This window comes from Pteropus alecto, unplaced genomic scaffold (genome assembly GCF_000325575.1).
Source record: "Pteropus alecto unplaced genomic scaffold, ASM32557v1 scaffold131, whole genome shotgun sequence".
Classification (NCBI taxonomy): Eukaryota; Metazoa; Chordata; class Mammalia; order Chiroptera; family Pteropodidae; genus Pteropus; species Pteropus alecto.
This window is the reverse complement of record NW_006434709.1, coordinates 18,961,110-18,980,411: the sequence shown is the minus strand read 5'-3', so window position 1 is coordinate 18,980,411 and position 19,302 is coordinate 18,961,110. Positions and strand designations below refer to the sequence as shown.

The 19,302-nt window shown below is 43.1% G+C and overlaps 2 long non-coding RNA genes across 2 annotated transcripts in view; one reads left to right on the top strand and one right to left on the bottom strand.

Annotated features, from left to right (window-relative positions):
• LOC112477912 overlaps positions 1 to 10,263 on the top strand; it is a 31,099-nt gene extending 20,836 nt beyond the window's left edge. Inside the window, exons 3-4 of the long non-coding RNA XR_003045672.1 lie at positions 8,775 to 8,875; positions 10,004 to 10,263. This is a non-coding gene — a long non-coding RNA (uncharacterized LOC112477912). The remainder of the gene's footprint in view (positions 1 to 8,774; positions 8,876 to 10,003) is intronic.
• A 1-nt stretch (position 10,264) lies between these two features.
• On the bottom strand, positions 10,265 to 11,213 carry LOC112477913. The gene is made up of 2 exons (XR_003045673.1): positions 10,870 to 11,213; positions 10,265 to 10,622 (listed from the first exon to the last, which is right to left on the bottom strand). It is a non-coding gene; the product is annotated as an uncharacterized LOC112477913 (long non-coding RNA).
• Between the last annotated feature and the right edge of the window lie 8,089 nt (positions 11,214 to 19,302).

Genomic DNA, 19,302 nt, shown 5'->3' with positions numbered 1-19,302 from the left:
TCTCATTAAGGTAACACACAAGAACATTAATCTTGCAGGGTCTTCAGCCTCCAAGATGCCTAAAACCTAGAAGGTGTCAGACCCAACCATCACTGGACAAAAGAAGCAGAAAATCCCTTCCTGAGCCCTGATTCTGCAAGTGACTACCTGCATGATACGGGAGAAGTGGCTAAGCCTCTCTGGTCCAGTTTTCTCATTGTAAAATGAGAGCAGGAGACCAGATCTCATCTCAGCACTACCATCCTGGCATTCCGTAGGTTCAGTAAAAAAGGTAAAAGAATCCATAAGGGTAGAGGTTGCAAGGAGAGAGGCCGAAGTGTTTCCAATCCTACGGTTGGAGATATTTTTAGATTTGATCTGGTTCTCTCATGCATGTTGCATGTTGTAGGATGGTTTTCTGGGTCAACCTTTCTCAAATAAACTGTCATTTAATACATGATCAGGACAGTTGCCAGGATAGAGTAACCACTTTTCTCTTACTAGTATTGGCTGTTTTGAGATTGCTTTGCCCATTATATGACTAACCTTTGACAACTTGTGATGTAGGAGCTACACATGTCCTTAGTTTGAAAGAATTATCCTAGAGGGAGTGGTTCTAGTCCATCAGATGTGCAGTTTCTCCTCTACCTTTTTATTCAGGCATTCAGTCAGTCATGTGTTCTTGAGTGTGGGGGGAGAGGAACACACTTTCCTCTACCCCCAAGGTTCTTTTTGCTGGTCTAATAATCAAATAGACATGAAACAGATTAGCAAGAGAAAATAACCAAATTTAACACATACATGTGCATGGGAAGCCCACATAGATGAGAGAGTCAGAGACTCCACATGCAGGAGAGGTTCAGAAACGGAAAGGATAATTGAAGTATATAAGACATTCTGAGCTAGGGATGAGATCATGCACCTTGGAAGCTTGGAAGGGTCATTGCAGGATGATAAGGAGAGCAGATGTTTAGTGAGTAAAAGCCTGCCTCGCCATATAGGTGGGTCAAAAAGAGATTATGGCTAATAATCTCTTATTATGGGTAAGTCCTTAATTCAAGTTCTTCTAAGTAAAGAGAAGGGCAGGAGTTTCTCTTGAACCTGAAGCTAAAATTGCTCTTAGCTCAAAATAATCTACATGCCACTGAGGCACATCTTTGAGTGGCTTGTTCTGAGCCCCCATTGTGCCTACTTCATATTAGAACATGTCGACGTAAGAAAAGTCCTAACCTGTAGAGAATTTTAATGACTTTTTTGAGCCAAACCAACGACAATTGCCAGGAAGCAAAATCTCAGCGGATTAAGAAAATGCTCCAGAGAATGGCAGTTTTGCAGCTTATTTTATACATTAGAACGAAAGGAGGAGATGTGAGAAGGGTTCACTGACGATAGATGAAGAGGGCGAGAGAAAGCAAAGTGGGGAAATCTCTGACATTGGATACAAAGTAAAATGAAGGGACACTTCTTTTACATTAGTGGGTACAGGAGAGTTAATAATTAACATTTACAGCACACAGCGATGATATGCTGGTATGCAAGAGAGAAGATAACCATAAAAGGTTCTATGGTCTCTGGGCTGTGCCCTGAGGGGTCTGGAAAAAAGGGATCACTCTGACATTCCAAAGGTGTGTTATCTTAGATGCCAAAAGACAATAAACAGGCTTACTTAAGGTAGATTGACCTTTGTCAACAAAGATGTAGGCCCAGGATGTAATTATGTGCCATAACCTGCTTTTAGTTAGAAATTTTTATGCTCAGACCATCCATCCTCTGTGGTTTCTTTTGGTCTCTGAGTTTGTAGGGACTGCCATGCTGGCCTCCCCTAAGCTTGTCAGGTTTAGTATGTAGCCTTTTTTTTCGTCCACAAATATAATGGTAAAAATAGAACCCCTACCACCAAGAAGCTTACACTAGGGAAGGACATTAATCTAATAACCATACAAATTTCCATTGCAACTGTAACAAGCGCTTCAAAGGAAAAGCACAGATGCCCTGAGAACTTAAAATTAGGAGGTCAGAGAAGCCTTCCTTTGGGAGGTGCTGTTTGAACTGAATTCTGAAAGATGAAGAGTAGTTGATAGGTGTCAAGAGAAGGAAAAAGTATTCCTGGAAAAGGAAAGAGCATGCGCAGAGGTCTATAGTAGGAGGAATTATGAGACTAAAATGAAGCCAGTGTAATGGAGCATAAAGATCAAGAGGGTGTCAGGGAGGTAAAACTTTTCCGTATCTACCCTCTTAGGTTCAGAACTAGAGGCCTGTGAATTAAACTTACAAAAGACAGTTTAACAGGAGAAAGAAATATATTCATACGCATGAATACATATCGCGCTACAAAAGAAGTAGTTCAATAAATAGTTAAAGTTAGAGGTTTCTATACTTAATTTAGTAGAGAGAAGGGATGATATAGAAAAGGCCACTATGGGAAGAACAAATGACTTTCTTTAGAGAGGACAAATAGGTTGCTAGGACAAAGGGGAGATAAGAAAGTTTGTGATAATGCTCCTTGATGCACTTACAAGTGGTGGTCTTCCCAACTTCTTCATGGGCATAAAACTCCCCCGGACAGGGGGTTTATGGTAGGTTTACTCTTGGTCTCTCCTTCTCATGAGCAAAAGCCACCCCGAAGAGGGAATTTGTGGCAGCCTCATTTTCCAGAACTTTTTCTTTTAGTCACATAAGCTCCAAGAAGGCCTTTTTCTGCATCTGTTGAATCCCAAATGTCTTCAGCTTAAAATAATCTTTATACCAATTCTGGGATTCTAAGTGGGTCCCCACAGGGGGATGATGCAAGGCGATGCCTGAGAGGTAGCAGTAATGTAGGGAGAAGGCAAGAGAATTAAAAATATTAATCAAGCCATTCAGAGACTACAATATGTTGATCAGCCCTGCAGCCAGGCCAGGAGGACATCTTCAGAACAAAGGAATATTTCTGCTGAGATTGCTAACTGCGCATTCTTCACAGGCAGAACAAAGGAAGATTTCTGCTGAGATTGCTAACTGCCCATTCTTCACACTTGTGAAGGGGAAACAGGAACCAACAGTCATTCCCAATGGCTAAAACCATGGGGAACTTATGGATTAAAGACTGAGAATTGCCAGTAGGCCTTTCACACTACATATTCTTACCTTTTCACAGCTATATACCCTTCCTTTTCCAAACTGTATGTCCATATCAAAGGAAATGGGTTAACAAAGTCTTTTAAACAATAACTCACAGGAACTAAAGAATGATATATAAACTGAATTCCCTGAACACTCGGCCCCCCTCTACTCACTATCTTTCTTGATCCATCCCTCTCATGCTCTGTCTGAGAGGAGATCACACTCTGTCTGTGGAGTGTTACCTTTTTTCTAATAAACTTTCCTTTTGACTTTAACTTTGGCATGTTGTGTTGAATTATTTCTTCACTCTCCTCCAAAGAACTCTCTTCTTCTCTCAGTACAGGGCTTGATCTCCCCGTCACTTAGAGGAATTTGCCCTGTCCTGCATCGGCAGGAGCTAGATGACAGCACATTACAGTAGGCTGTGTTAGTGTCATCTATTTCCTTAGAACAATGGGAAGAATTAAAGGTTTTTAAGAAGGAGAACTACAGGATTAGGTTTGCATTTTTTGAACTTGGGGTGCATTTGAGAATTCCAAGAGTTGATGAATAGGCAGCTAGCTGGATGTACCGGTTTGGAACTCAAAGGAGAGCTCTAAAGATTTTTGTATGAGTCATCTACATATAGATGGTAATTATAGACCCGTGTGAGGATGAGATTGCCTAAAGAGGGAATGTATAGGAACATAATGTTCCTTCCCACCCACCTGTAAATTAGAAAGAAAGAGAGATGAGGGGTGGGGTGAGCACAGACAAAAGAAAAGAAAAGAGTTATAGAGAACAGGAAAGAACCCATTTCTAAGTTTGCAGATAGTACCTGTATGAAATTGTAACTATACTGTTTCTATTACTTCATTGCAACTCCAACCTTGGAGTCATCTCCTCATCTAACATGAGATTAAAAATCCCTACTTCAGCTACCTTCTAGGGACCGAAGAAACTCGAATAAATATGAAAAATACAAAGTATTATATTGTTATTGTTGCTATTAGTACTATTGTTGTCATATCACTGTTGACTGACAAGGGAAGTGAAGCAGAGAAAAATAACATTTATTGTGAGTTCGCTAATATGCCACGCTATGCCAGATAATTTGCATTATTAATCCTCACTACAACCATAACAAGGTTAGCCCTGTTTTACTCCCACCATACATACACACACACACACAGAGGAGAGAGAGATAGATGTTTTCCAGCACAAACAGTGCAATACAATCAAAGAGAATATCAAATATCACAGGGTCTTACAGGTGGGGCTTGGGCTGCTCCTCCAGACCAATAAAGCTATTGGTCCCACACTGGGAAAGGAAAGATGGTCCCACACTGGGAAAGGAAAGAAGAACGTTGGCCTGGGTCCCTGCTGCTCTGCTGCTGCATGCTCAAAGTTTGGCAAGTGGTGTTTATTTACTCGTGTATGTCATCACAGGCTTTTTAGATGAAAGTTTGGTAGCTGTTTATCTCATCTAAAGAGATAGAAATTTACAAAATTCCCATCTCTGGGCCATGCAGATCAAATCCTATTATATCAAAGGTTTTCCCAAGCCTCAGGCAATGAAGTTTTCAACCTTTCAACTATTTTTCTCTTGGTATAGGAACAACTCTCAATAGAACAACAAGGAAAAGCCAGACAATGTAGGTGCATAGTTACTCACCTATGAACAGAGAACCTTAAACACTACAGAGGATACATAGATATATACATTAATCTCCAGTTCCTGCTCTCAATGAGTTGACACTCCAGATACTATATAATAACCACCCTACCAGACATTGCAAGTGAGAAATAGCTGCTCTTGTTTAAGAGGAAGGTCAGAGAGGTTGCTGTGACTAGGATAGTTGAAGACAAATCTATAGAAGTGCTGCTCGAGTTTTGAAAAAATGGCAGAGTTCCAATAGGTGCATAGGAGAGCATTCCAGGCAGAGGGAACCACATAAACAAAGGCACAGAGGTCAGAACTAAGAAAGGCAGGTTTAGGAATAAGGACAGGACCTGCCTGACAGGAGCAGGAGTGCATGTTGGGGAGCAATGATTTAACTAGTGGATTAGGAGTATATAATAGAGGGCAGTGATTGCTGAGTCAACCAGATTCTCAACCTGGGAACTATTGACATTTTGGACAAGGTTGTTCTGTGTGCGGAGCTGGGGTGGGGCGGGGATGTGAGTCTCCTATGCCTTAGAGGGTGGTTAACAGCCTCCATGCTTTCTACCCACTGGATGCCAGGAGTACCCTCATTCCCAGTGGTCCCCTTCACTCAGTTGTGATACAAAAAAAGTCTTCACACATTGCCAAAATCACTCATTGGGTTGAGCACGACTGGGTTAAGTCATTGTGATAGTGTTACCGGAGAATGGTCATCCTCTCCTGGCACGTTGTCCAGGTTCTTGATGTCTCGAACAAAGAATTGAGCAAGACACCGAAATACAGTAGAAAAGAAAAGATTTATTAGAAGGGAAAGTACACTTCCAGACATGGAAGTGGGCCTGAGCAAGAGAAGCGTGGCTCAAAAGGCCTGGTAACAAAGCCTACAGGAGTTTTTATCCCTTTTTGCTGTGGGTGGTTACTTAGAGTGGGCTTCCTTGATTGACAGCTAAGATTGACAGGACCTAGTGATTCATCATTTTACTTTCTGCACATGTTTGTTCCCAGAATTCAGTCTGTTATGATGATATTGATAAACTTCTGTGCATATGCATCATATTATAATGATGGTATAATGAGGCTCAGGTGAGTTGAGGGTTGTTGAGGTCTTCATTGGGCAGGTGCAAGTGACTGACTTAAACTGGTACCTAATTCTCCGCCTACTGGTTTCTTTGTATGAGTTAAAAAATGCCTTCTGGCTTTCTTAATTGTGGGCAGATTAGGGTGGATCCCTTCTAGGATAGGATGACCTCAGTGTCTTTGCTGGCAAACCTGAAACCTTCTAACTAACTTTATTGCCTAGCTCTTTTCTAAGAGCCATAATCTCTTTATTATTGGTATGGACGGTGAGGGTCTCTTCTTCTGTATCTGGGCCATACGCCCTGCCTACAGGAGTTTCATGGAGCTCATTCCCTTTCTGCCTCAGTCAGTGTGGGGTCTTGGGTTTCCTGTTGAAGTACCACCTCAGTCCCTAGACAAGGAAAAGATGATACAAAATTATTTAAATCTTATATCTATTAATTTCTATTATTGATTTGCCTATTAAGTGAGTAAAGAGAAATGGGTTTGGTTAATTGTTTCTTAAAGGGTAAAATCCCCTTCCCTCTCAGAATCTAAAGGGCCTGTCAGGCTTAACATCATTTCTGCTACCAATAAGTTGATGACCCTTATCAATAGCCAGAGGATCTGAGTCCCAGGGCAATTATCAGAATGTGAGGGAGAGAGCCTTTTTCCAAAGAAAGGAGGGAAGAAAACTTAACTAGGTTTACTAAAAAGATTAACTCTGCAAGAGATATCCCATTTCATTTCCTGCCAAAAGATTAAGAATTGTACAAGTGATGTCCCGTCTAAATAGTGTATGTTATCTGTGTATGATTTTTCTAAGGTTCAACAGGTTCTCCATATACCATCAGGGCTCCCATGCTCATGACCCCATGACTATTACCTACAGCCCATAGAGAATTCATCCTGTTGGACTCCAGGGTCCAGTTTGGGTGGTGTCCTTATTCACCAGCCCCTACCTCAACATACCTAAACAATGCCACTAGGGGAAGAATAGTGAAATGCGGCAAGCCAAGAGATAACAAGGGTGGCCTGACATCTGAGAGAAGATGAAACACCTAAAACAAAGATATGCAACAAAACACATGGAAAGTTCTGAAGCAATTTAATATTCACATCAAACCTCACACTCATTAGAGTGGGTACTATAAAAGAAAAACAGAAAACAACAAGTGTTTGCAGGAGTATATAGAAATTGGAACCTTTGTGGACTGTTGGGAATGTGAAATGGTACAGCCTCTGAGGAAAACAGTATGGTAGCTCCTTAGAATATTAAAACTCAAACTATCATATGACCCAGCAATACCACCGCTGGGTATATATACCCCCAAAAATTGAAAACAGTGTTTCGAAGAGATATTTGTATACCCATGTTCATAGCACCACTATTCACAATAGCTAAAACATGGAAGCAATCCAAGTATCCATTGATCGATGAATAGATAGGCAAAATATGGCATATCCATACAATAAAATATTATTCAACCTTAAAAAGGAAGGAAATTCTGCAATATGCTACAACATAGATGAAACTTGAAGACATTTATGCTAAGTGAAATAAGCAAGTCACAAAAAGACAAATACTGCATGATTCCACTTATACGAGATACTTAGAGTAGTCAAACTCGTAGAGACAGAAAGTAGAATGATAGTTGCCAGGGGCTGAGGGAAGGGAGGGGTGGGGAATTATTTTTTAATGGATATAGAGTTTCAGTTCTACAAGATGAAAAGTGTTATGGGATGCATGGTGGTGATGGTTGCACGACAACGTGAATGTATTTAATATCACGGAACTGTGCACTTATAAATGGTGAGGACGGTAATTTTTATGTTATGTGTATTTTACCACAATAAAAAAAAGTGAAAAAAAAATTAACGACAAGAATGATGGAAAAATGTTCTATTTCTCTCTGAACATTGAGTCCATTAGCAATAAAACAACACATTGTGATTGTCCCAGAGTTAGGCAGTGAAATACTGGCCAATGAGACCTGGCTTCAAGCCAAATGGAGCCCCTGATTAATGCCAGCTGGATGTTTAGAGGTTGACGTAATGTTTTCTTGCCCTCTATAACAAGCAGTTTGTTGATATTAAGATTTCCGTGAAAATGTTTACCATTATTCTGGCTTTTCCTAATTAGTTTCTAGAACCACAGACTTTCCTCAGGGACTCTGACATGGGGAGTGGGGGTGTCAAGGGCAGTGTTGGAACAGAGTTCCCAGTGGAACAGTGTGCAGCTGAGTGACCTTATGCAGCTGAGCCTTCTCCATCTCTTCACAGGCCCTTCTGAGACGTGTTCCCTTCCAGTTTGGTCTGGAAAGAAAGATTTGTGAAATACCTATGGTGGAGCCTAGGAAGTGTTTTAAAATGTTATTCTATTACTATTAGAATGCATATTTGAAATTTCCATTATAATGATAGCTCACATTTATCGAATATTTATTATCCTTAAAGGTATCACCAACCCAGCATGAGAAGGCTGAGGCTTGGAGATGGTGGTAGAAGATCTGCCAAGGACACGCAGATAGTAAACTTGTACACGGAGAATGTGAACCTAGTTCCATACGTCTTCTCTTAACTTTCACACTGCATCAGTATTCAGCAGTCAGGCCTGCCTACATTGGCTGCAAAGGAGCCTCTCTGGCCTTACAGAAAAGAACCTCCCTCCACCAATATTTGCTTTATATTAAGCCTGGGGACGTGCAGCATCTTGTCTGAGTTTCCTCCCTGACCAGCTTCCACCTAGCAGCAACTGAGAACTTATGACTGCTCCTCCCTTCTTTATCTTAAAAAGAAAAAAAAAAAGTTTCTTTTATTTATTCAATGTAGAAAATTAGAAAAGCCCTGAAAAGCACAGGAGGGAAAAAAAATCACGCATAAGTACAAAACTTTGAGATAATCTTTTAGAATAGCTTCGCATACAACACATTTTTCAGAGGCCTTTTGATCCCAGCCTCTCCACCAGCTCCTGACTCGCCGGCATTGGTAGTGTTCACAGGTGGCCCCCCGAAGGAGTTAACGACAGAAGGCCCAGGAAACCATGACCTAGCACCCCCAAAGTCCTAGGAGCTTCTGCCTTTACTCCTGTGGGTGAGTAATTTCCCAGAGTGGCCCCTGCAACACTGTCTGGTCATCCTCTAGCCTCAACTAAAAGCTGGAATTTTGGAATCAACTTTTGGAGAAACTTGAAGACTTGATACACAAAAAATGACACACCTCTTTCTCCCTGAACTTTTTATCCTGAAACTATTTGATTCAAATCTGAGCTGTTTTAGAAGTCAGGCACCCTACCCAGGCTAATATGAGATATACAGTTACAGCCCTAGTAATTATTCAGGTCATAAGTCTCCCAAACCCTATTTCCCTAGACTGCCCAATAGAAATGTAATATAAACTGCATGTGTAATTTTTAATTTTCTAGTAGCCACATAAAAAAGTAAAAAGAAACAAGTGAAATTAACTTTAATAACATTTTATTTAACCCAATATATTTAAAATATTATTGTATCAGTATGTAACAATATTAAAAATATTATTAATTTTTTTAAGTCTTTGACATCTGGTATATATTTTACCCTTATAGCACATCTCAGTTTTGAAAAGCCACATTTTAAGTGCTCAGTAGCCACAAGTGGCCAGTGGCTGCCATATCAAACAGCATAATTCCATACCGATTTTAGCTCCATTTGGTGACCGGCAGCAGCCACCCTGACCATATCACCATTCTCAGGTCATTTGTGGGTTAGTTCTGAATGCTCCAAGGGTGGTACGGACAAAAAGGGGATCTATAATAAATCTGACAAGTCCAGTGACCAAAAGAAACCTCACAGGGTGATCAGACCATAAATTCTTAACTGGGCAGGTAGTCACACCCCAGGCATATAACCTCCCTAGTAAAAAGTTATCTTTGCCTTAAGCAAGCCCCATCCACTGTTTTTGTGCATCTAGGTTAACACACCTTTGAAATGCCTTTTTTCAGATCCCCTCAGAAGTATAATCACCCTCAAAGAAAGCACATAATCTTGTAAACTATCCTGTAATCCAATCCTGCCTGGTTTTCTCCCACCTCCCTGTAATCTTCCTTACATTCCCTCCTTAAATCCAAATATATATGTGAAAAAAAGGCTGAAAAACTGTCATTCTCAGGAGCATTTGCAATCTTGCTTCCCGACAATGTCATCAGTTTGACTCAAGTAAACTCATAAAAATTCTCTACAGGTTTGGCTGTTAGGTCGACAGTGGGAGAGATGGAGAGAGGGCCTTTCTGCACACTGGGTGGACCCTGCCCTCCAGCATACCCGTTGGCCGGAAACCGAAGCTGATGAGAGTCTCTGCAGATCTGATGATGGTTAAGTTCAGCATCATCTCAATATTTAAGCACAGATCACCATCGGGAAGGCAGAAGAAGCAGATCCCAATCCCTTATCAGTCTTCCCAACGGGTTTCTATTGCATGCACAATAAAGTTCAAACTCCGTAGTCTGCTGCCTGGCACTGATTCACCTATTCTCCAACTTTATTTCTCACAAATCCCTTATGGAACTTTAGCTAAAGCCAAGGTGAAGAAACATGGCTCCCCACAAACATGCCTGGCATTTTCCTGCCTCCATATCCTTGTATATGCTACTTATTCTCGGCTAGAATGTCCTCACTTACTAAATTCTGACCCAGTTTTGAAGGCCCCATCCTTCGTCTCTTCCCTGAAGTCTTCTTTAATTGAATGGCTCTTGCTTGAAGGGTCCTCTGACATCTATGGCACACTTATCAGCAATAACCAAGTTCACTTGTGTCATATTTCAGGCCGTGTTTATTTATTTTTTACTTTAAGTTGTAAACACCTGAAGGACAAGGGTCAGAGTGTCAGATAACAATAATAAATGGTGGTTAATGTCTCTTGAGCACTCGCTGTGCTAAGCACTTTACATTAAATCCTCACAACAATGCTGAAAAATTATTCCCATTTTACCGGTGAGAAAACAGGGGCAAAGAGAGGTACATTAACCAGTCACACAGCCCAGTGCTTCTTCGAATCCAGACAGTTCGAATGCAAAGCCCAGCCACTTCCCCCCAACCCACGCACGGTACCTGTCTCTCCTGTGGCTGTGGCTGTCCCTTCTCAAACATAATACTGTGACCTTGGTAGACAGGGGACACACATTTAATTATACGTCAACTTCTTGGAATTTTTCCCCCAGAGCATTTAACAGAGTGTTAGTCACATAGTAGAGATTTAATAGAGATTTTAAAAATTAGTGCCCTGCCCCCACACAGCCCGCATAGAACGAGACATCCTTCGCCATACGGGCTTCCTTGCTTCACGTCCCACTCCCTCCTCGGCACCTACAGCACAGGGCTGTGCCATCGAATGTTGCCTTATAACTAGATGTCAGCTTTGCTCTCAGTCTTGGTGCACACCTTATGCAATAGAAGACGCGGGTCCAGATAGTGGGAAGCAAAGAACATCTCCATGAGGCACAAATGAATTCCTTCCTCTCCATTTCTATTGCTGGGGCCCAAGAGATCCCACAATGGCGTATTGATTATTTTGAATTAAAGTTACTTAAGAAACTGCTCGTGGACAAGAAGAAAACCCTGACCTACCTCTCTCACTGAAAGCAGGAGATAAATCTCCCATGTGATAGGTGCCCACCCTGCTGAGGGAGGAGAGACAACCTTATCACAAGAGTTAAAAGAATCCAGAGTCGAAACTCCTGTAAACAAGCCTTGTACTGCCTTTACTAATTTACTACCCCAGCCTAAACTTTGCTTCTATTCCTCACTAAGAGATAACCAAGCTTGCTTAGATTCCTTTCTGATAAGCACTAACTTTCTTTGTCCAATTTCTCACAAATGTATTGTTTCTTTGTCTAAAAGGTATAAAAAGCTTTCTGGTTCGATCGTTTCTTTGAGCCTTATTTTATGATCTGAGCATCATATTGTGATTCTCCCGTGTGCACGCGTTGGTTTTTCTCCTATTAATCTAGTCTGTGTCAATTTTATCATGTAGTTATTTGTCTAGCTGTAAAAACTAAAGAAGAATAGAGGAGAAATCCTCCCCCTCTCCCACACTATTACCCTCATCTGCTTATTTGGGGCTCTTATTGCTAAGAGGCAATTTAATCCCGCCTCCTGGAACCCAAAAGTCACATACCCATTCCCCAGGGAGCTGAGATAATAAAAAAGACCAACGTTTAGGATTACTCTTTGATAAGAGTCTTGTTTAAACAAGATCGCATATAAAAGCTAGTCTGATCACCACACCCTTATCCCCTCTGCTCCCCCCATCTCCTTTCTTCCTCCCTTGCTTGGAAGATCGTGGCGTCTACCCTAGAGACTCTGGCTCTGACACACCTAATGCAGATTGCTTTCAAACATGAATCTCTTCCCCAGCCCTCTTCGGGAGTCCCCAGCCCTCTTCGGGAGTCCCCTACCCTTCCTAGGAGCTGACACTGGGGCCTCCCCCGGGGGCTGATTGTTCAGACCTGTTCCTGGGCATTTCCGCTGCCACTTGTTCGTTTATATTTTGAAACTAGAGCAAAGTTCAGCACCGGTTGGCTGCAGCACACTTTGAAGTGCCCCATCCTGGTTAGAAAAATGCAGACAATAGCAGCCTGGGAAAATCACCCTCCTGAAATAGCACAGCCCCACAGCATTTTGGCAACAGGTTCCTCTGCGGTGAGTCTTCTGGCTCTGCGACGGTGGACACACCCAGGGATGTCAACAGCAATGAGAAAAGGCTTCCTGTGCCACTATTAGGTTTTGTGGTGGCAGGTTCTTTTTTATCCCCCACTAAAGTGTTGGTTGTATTTGTTTTGTTTTTGTTTTGTTTTGTTTTGTTTACACTTGAGATAAAAGTGTAAACACCACAGGTTGAGGTCCTGTTGTCTTGCTCTTGAGCTGGAGAGGTCCTTCCGCTGCCTTTCAGCGCCCTTGCTCCTTTGTCTCGGTCCAGTCCTCCCCTATCGTACCCTCTTCTGAAGACCAGTCACCTCGGCTGAGAAGTGGGGGTAACACCACTGTAGCCTCAAGAGTTGGAAGGGTTGAATGAGGCAGCAAAGCACCCCCTCCCCCTGGCACCATGCCCACCTGTGACAGGCCCACTGTGTCTCAGCCACAATTAGGATGGGTTCCTGCAGGTCACTGCGGGAGCATGCAGTGCAGAGGGCAGGCAGTGGGGGACCCTCTTTACACCTGCTGTCCAGATACCTGGCAGGCTGTCCCTGGGGCTGGGCAGGGCCCCAGGAGCTTCAGCCGGCTCCCCTGACTGATCCCCATTTGCAGGATTCCAGGCCAGGGCCGGCCGCCCTTTGGCACAGAACTTTTTGTACATTCCACAGCAACTGAAAGAAAGGGCTTTAGTCCCCACATGGGAAGGACAAACAAAAAAGGCAACTGTGTGTCTCCTCACAGGCCCGCACAGCAGGCTTGGAAAGAGACCTTTCTTTACCTAAGATGCCAGCTTTGCCAGAGCAGCTGCAGCCACAGATGTGGTCACCCAGCCACAACTCAAGAGCAGTGTAGTGTCTGAGTTCCCACGTGTGTGGCAGGGTGCTCATCACACTCACATGCACACACAAACCCCAACAAACTTCTCCTGCCCAGGTGAGCAGGCTTGTGAGTCACAGATGCCACAGCTGCAAGGGAGCTTAGGGGAGGCATCCAGCCCACCCCCTTAGGGGCTTACAGCTTTATTATTCCTCTTTTCCAGGTGGGGCCACAAAGGCCCAGAGGGTCCAATGACTTGTCACAGGTCACACTTGTTCTTTTTAGGCCTCGTGTCTCGTTCCCCACAAAGAACATTAGGCAGCATCAGAAAAGATCTGTTTGCAAGAAGTCTATCCTGGGATCCCTTCAAACTCATAGTTATTCATGGTCTATTGAGAGAGTTGAAACTCCAGACAGCCCACATGAGATCTGTTACAGGGAAGAAATCATTCTGAGAGAGGGTGGATCTCTCATTTTGTTGTTTTCTCCCCACTTACTGTCCCCTTTCTCCTATAATTGCTGTAATAGGAAACTGAAACTTTGGAGGATTTTTAATTTTGTTTGTTAAAGGAAAAAATTTTCCTTATCAAATGAAATTTTTATACATTATTTTATTGCACCCGTGAATGGAATAACACGACCCACTTACCTGGCAGACTTGGCTGCCAGAATGCTCAGTGCTGAGTTTGGGGATCAGTAATGGTAACCATTTCATCCCAGGTACATCTTGTGCTTCTAGAAAGTGTCTGCCCTGGTGTTCATTTTTATGTTTTATGTCTTATTGGATCTCGAGTTTAAATACCATAAGCAACTTTTGTGCTGTGTAAAAACCTTTCATCTACCAAGAGTTGTGAAATCCAAGTATTATTTCTGGCTCTACCTGACTGACCAGTTCTATCTTGAGCAAGGCACCCCTCTCTCTAGGCCTTGATTTCCTCATTTGTGAAATGTGAGGATCGACCTGTCCCTGTCTCTGAAGCTTTGCCTGTTCCAGCATCACCTGGGGCTCTCGTTACTCACACAGAGTCCCTAGAGTGGGGGAGGGGGCTGGAATCTGTATCTTTAAACCCCAGTGGATTCTTATCTTCTGGCAAATTTGGAAAATGCTAACACCAGATGGTTGCTAAGGTTCTATGCTATGATCTATAATTTATAGAAATAATCCTTTAGAAAGAAGGTACAGTATGATGATGATTTTGTAATTATATATCTTGTATTTATTGAATATTGTTTATTCTGATCCTTGATTTTCATATATAAACAGACAAGGGCACAGTTTGTATTTCCCTTTGCAAAATAAACCTCCACCCAGTGCCTGCTCCTCGTGCTACTCTCCGTTGGATTCTCACAGGCCCAGGCCCTCCCCATACCTGCCTGCCGTGGCTGTGCTTCTTTGGAAACTCAACAATGTTTCCCCAGACACCCTCCTTGGGCTGTTTACTCAAATGTCACTTATCTTTGAGGCCTTCCATTGGCTAATACCATAGCTCCCTCTCCATTTTCTATCTTCCTTCCCCTACTTCTCAACACTCATCACTATCTAACCTACTGAATATTTTACTTATTTATCTATTTGCCAACTTCCTCCATCTTCACATGGCCTTCCCCTGTGTCTCTCTCATCGTCTTCTTTTCTGTCTCTTACAAGGACACGTGTCATTGGATTTAGGGCCCACCAGTATAATCCAGAATGATCTAGTCTCAAAGACCCTTTTTACAAATAATGTGACATTCACAGGTTCTAGGGGTGAGGACACGGACATATCTTTTGGGGGAATCACCATTCCACCCACTCAGGTAGCCTTGGTAATTTTGCGTGTTTGTCGTTTGTTTACTTAAATGCTACTCTTATGTTTTGGTTTTTGCAGAGCCATTCCTGAAGTCTTTGCACTCTTTGCAAGTAAACTTTTTCGTTTCCTTTTCTAAAGCTTCTATTCCAGAGTTTTCCTTTGATAAACTATGATGCACGTTTGCCCCACTATTGTCCATGTTTTAGAAGTGAGGAGAGGAGGCACAGAGAGGTTGAATGGCATGTGAATTATATGAATTCACACAGGCAGCCTGCTCTGAAAACACCCTCACCCATAACTTAGCCACTCAAGAGATAACCAACATTAACATTAACCCTTTGATGTTTAAACTTCCGGTCCTTTTCCCTTACATGTGTACTGATTTTCCTTTTAGGGACTAAGAACCAACCTGCTTCCATTTCAGTACATATTCTTCAGCCTAGTTCTTAGTGGCTGCAATCATCCCTCATATGGTGTCCTTCACTTAGTGTTGTTAGCCTTACATCTTACAATTTAGCACACTTGCATGCAGCCTTTCTATGTACAATGTGCTGTGTTAGGGAAGAAAGATGAAAAGGCCAGGGCTTCCCTCCTTCAGGAGCTTGCTGGCTAGTGTATGATTTTCAACCCTGCCTGCATACTAGAATCTACTGAGGAGCTTATAAAATACACCCAGCCACCCCACCTCAGACGAAATACCTCTGATTCCCTGGAACAGGGGCCCAAGCATAGACATTTTTACAGTTGCCAGGTGAAGAGGGCGCATGTGAGGGTCTGTGTGAGGTGATTTCCATGTCCATTCAGGGCTGAGATCTCAGGACCAGGGGACACAAGCTCCCGCCAAATGCACCTCTTTCTGAAGCTCCTTTCCTGCCTCCTGAGCCTAGCAGCCAGCTGTTTCCCAGGGTCTGCCAGTCCACAGAACTTCCTGAATGGTGAATTAACCCTTTGGGTTCTACACTTACAGACTGCTGACTTTAGGAGCAACAACCACAGCCTCAGGGGCCTCCTGCCCACATGGGCGGCCCTGTTCTTCCAATACTTCTCTCTGTGTCTTTAGGTGGCAGAAAGGGGCAGAACATTAGTAAGTGGTTCAAGAGAGACCTCACAGGTCTGGGAATCAGAAGGCCTGGGCTTTAGCCCTGTCTCAGAACCTATGTGACCCCGGCCTGGTCACCTGGCTTCTCTAGGAGATGGAAAAACAATGAAAAACTAGCTTGCCGTATGTGTAATCAGATGGTCAGTTCTGAGTTTCAGGGAATTCATACATTTATGAAGTGACCACAGATGCCACTGGTCCATACCATGCTTTTGTATAAATGCAGGTGAATGAATGCTGGGTTTCGGCAGTCTTCATTTTCTTATGGCATGAACAACACAAACAATTAATTATATGTGATCCAAAAGGACACACCTTAAATTGAATTTAACTCACAGGGAAAACACTGGACCTGTCCCTTCACCAGAAATGAAATGAAGGAACTGCAAATGGAAAAGGGCAAAGGAGAGAGAGGAGACTCCAAGAGCTGCTGCAGAAGCTCACGTAACTGCAGATGACTCCTGCACAAGTCTGGGAAAGCCATGCATGGGTCCCTCAGCCTGCCCACTCCAAGCGATCCACTGGGCCCGAGAGCTGGTCTGGAAAGCTAGCAAGGAAGCCTTACTTGCCCACATTCACAGCTTTGCAAAGAAAGGCAGTAATGCATAAAAAATGAAAATTAAACAGAATCACTGCAGCTTCTATCATTTTTCTCTATGGAAAAGTTCTGCGTTCCTTTATTTAAGTCCTAGTATAAATTTGAATCATATCTTCCTTTACCCATGTGTCTGGGTATTAACACTTTTTATTATTAAAAATAATCTCTTTTTTTTTAGTATAAAAATCAGTGTATGTTAATTTGCTAAAAACCCAGAGAAGCAAAAATAAAACATAAAAAAACACCACAACCACACCATCTGATATTTATATCAACCACTTGTTCAGCAGCATAAGTTAGGTAGGGTGCATTTCTAATTTCATTCTCACAACCCCATAAAATAGGTATTATTTAAATCTCCATCTCACAGGTGTTTAAACAAGTCTCAGAGGAGCTGGGTATGCTGCCCAAGTTTACACAGCCGAGCAAAGCTGGGATTTGTACCCAGGTTTCTCAACTTGGACTTCAAGGCTTTATTCCTTTATTAAGGAATTTCAGGCAAAAAAGAGTGTACTTGGCAGCTGGGGAGCTCTTTCCAGGGCCCAGAAATCCCAATCATTCAGCATCCTCCCACCCCTGAGGTTCCCTGCCTAGCTGGCCGTCCCTGGCCATACCCACCTGCACGTAGGTGCAGGCTTCTACAATTGCTCCATATTTGCCAGCTGCAGCAGCAATATATTTGCATGTGGCCCCATGGGGGCTACTACAGAGAATAGACAGAACTCTTGCTGGCAGGGCTGCTGACACAAGAGCCAGTGGTCCTGCCCTATTACTATCTTGTAGAATGACCTTGGACAAGTCCTTTGAGAGTTCCCCATCTCTCATAGGAATAATAGCAATCAGTTTTTCCTATGGTTCTAAAGGAGTGGTATATAAGACCACCCAGATAGTTTAAAGGCCATACAACAGACAGTTACTGAGATGACTAAAGGCAAGAATAATCTGTGTGGAATATGTTCGAAGGGCATTTGGTGACTTGAGATTATGAGAACACACGCAGGCAGACCAACCAGTACCAAAAGTGCCTTAGTCTTGGAACAAGAATGGGGAAATTCATATTGATCAGAGAATTTACCTGACATGCAAACCCAGAGTAGGTAGGTTCGATGTGACGTTGGATAGAGGGAAGCTGGAACCCTGAGCGTGAGACTGAGATTGGGCTGGAGTCTGGAGAGTCTCATCTCAGAGCAAAATCCCCATTTATCATCTGATTTAGGGAGACTCTTCCCAGAAGAGGCTGAGTTCCATGGTCCTGGACAATTTGGAACCTGGGAGACACCCCATAGTCTTTGTCTCTTTAAACCTCAGAATAAGCAGACCAAACTGAGAAATAAGAAGGAAGAGTAGGCTGAGGCTTGGATGCTCAACACCCAGGGTGTAAGTCCTGCCAATTTCCGCATCTGAACCTCATCAGCCCAATCAGCCCAGAGCGCTCAAATCAAGTCACTCACTGGTCTGCCTCATGGCCTTCTTGGTCTAATGCCCTATGGTTTTAAACTGCCAGCTTCTGCAACAGGAAGAAGAAAGTATTGTATTTCTCCTGGATTTCAACAGGCTCTTAAAACAATGCTGTTTCTGTTTCAGATGATATTACCCTGAAATGACCTGCCTATTCCTGCAGGTTCTCATGCACCTAAGTCAATAATTAATTGATCAACTAACCCTCTTGGGTTATTCTTGCCTTTATCATCAGTGCTGTGTTGGGCTTATGAGGATACGCAGAAGTTCACAATCTCATCTGTCCCTGTCCTCAAGGAGTTTAGTATCCAGCTGGTGTTTGAATCTCCTTGAAGCTCACCGTGGGCACAGGAAAAAAAAACAGGACAGGAAATGCCTTCCTCAGTATCAGCTTGAACAAAATAACACCCCTGATGACATTTGCCTGTGTCTGGAAATGTTTACACAGGGACTGCACTGTATGGAGCGTTATACCACATAAATTTGCCTTTTCAGGCTCTATTGTGCTTGCGCATTTCCAAAGGCTGAGAAAGAGAAAGTGAGGAACATTAATGAGTTTCTACTGTGGGTCAGCACTGTGCCAGCTGCTTTACAGGTGTAATTTCATCCTCACAATCACCTGGTGGGAAGTATCATTATTCCCACTCTGCAGTGGGGATACTGCAGTTCTGAGGGGTGCTGAAGTGCTGTGGCTGAAGGGGCTGAAGCCGAGAGTTCCTGTTTGTGTGTGTGTGTGCGAGAGAGAGAGAGAGAGAGAGAGAGAGAGAGAGAGAGAGAGAGAGAGAGAGAGAGAGTGTGTGTGTGTGTGTGTGTGTCTAGGGGAGAAGTAATTAAGGTAGCAAGGCAGGGTCCAACTCATGAAGGACCTTGGCTTGGGTGCTGGCTAAGGAGTGGGACTTTCTCCTGGAGGCTACAGAAACCTCTGAAGGACAACAGTGAAAGTCACCTGATGAAATCTGCGGGAAAGCTCTCTGGCAGCTGTTTCAGGGCAGATCGGGATAAAAGAGGGGGAACTGCAGAAAGAGAACAGAAGAGAAGGCTCTGCAAGGGCAAATCTATTGTCCCTCTCATCCCCTCACCCCTCCGCCT